The following is a 1,268-nucleotide window of genomic DNA, read 5'->3' as shown; positions in this document are numbered from 1 at the left end:
CACGGTGAACAGAAGGCACTTAGGTTGTTGCTGCGCAGCAACGCTCCTTCGCAGCATGGTGCTGCTGTGCAGCGACGCTGCTACACAGCATCATGATCAATCTCGTAATGTTAGAATCGTAAAAAAAATGATGGGAGGATGTGTTTCTGGCACGTGCAGAATTGTTGTTTAGAGAGCCAGAACCAACACGAGAAGCTGCTTAGGGCCACTCCACGGTGTCTCCGGACCCCAAACCCTAAACCTTAACCAAAAATCGAGAAGGTGCTTAGGGTTGGGCCACGGTGACTCAGAAGCTGCTTAGGGCGCTGCTTCGCATCGTGGCGCTGCTGTGCAGTGACGTTGCTACTACGCAGCGTCACGATCAATCTCGCAACGTCATAATCGTAAAAATATGAAGGGAGGATGTGTTTCTGGCACGCATAGAATTGCTGTTTGGTGAGCCAGAACCAACACGAGAAGCTGCTTAGGGCCACTCCACGGCGTCTCTGGACCCCAAACCCCAAACCCGAACCCAAAATCCAGAAGGTGCTTAGGGTTGGGCCACGGTGAACAGAAGCTGCTTAGGGTTGGGCACAGTGAACAGAAGCTGCTTAGGGCGCTGTTTCACAGCGTGACGCTGCTACGCAGTGTTACGATCAATCTCATAACGTCAAAATCGTAAAAAAATGATGGGAGGACGTATTTATGGCATGCGTAGAATTGCTGTTTAGTGAGCCAGAACCAACAACAAAAGCTGCTTAGGGCCACTCCACGGCGTCTCTGGACCCCAAACCCCAAAATCGAACCCAAAATCCAGAAGGTGTTTAGGGTTCGGCCACGGTGAACAGAAGCTGCTTAGGGTTGGACACGGTGAACAGAAGCTACTTAGGGTTGGACACGGTGAACAAAAGCTGCTTAGGGTTGGGCACGATGCACAGAAGCTGCTTATGGGGCCGCTACGCAGCGTCACGGCGATCAATCTCGTAACGTCAGAATCGCATCAAAATGATGGGAAGATGTATTTCTGGCACGCACAGAATTGTTGTTTAGGGCCACTCCACGGCGTCTCTAAATCTCAAATCCCAAACTCGAACCCAAAATCGAGAAGGTGCTTAGGGTTGGGCCACGGTGAACAGAAGCTGCTTAGGGCGTTGCTGTTCAGCAACGCTGCTTCGCAGCATGGCACTGTTGTGCAGCAACGCTGCTATGCAGCATCACGATCAATCTCGTAACGTTAGAATCGCAAAAAAATGATGGGAGGATGTGTTTCTAGCACGTGCAAAATTGCT

This window comes from Cibotium barometz, unplaced genomic scaffold (assembly GCF_041138505.1).
Source record: "Cibotium barometz isolate CiBa-2024 unplaced genomic scaffold, ASM4113850v1 ctg200, whole genome shotgun sequence".
NCBI classification, from domain to species: Eukaryota; Viridiplantae; Streptophyta; class Polypodiopsida; order Cyatheales; family Cibotiaceae; genus Cibotium; species Cibotium barometz.
This window is presented reverse-complemented; position numbering follows the sequence as displayed.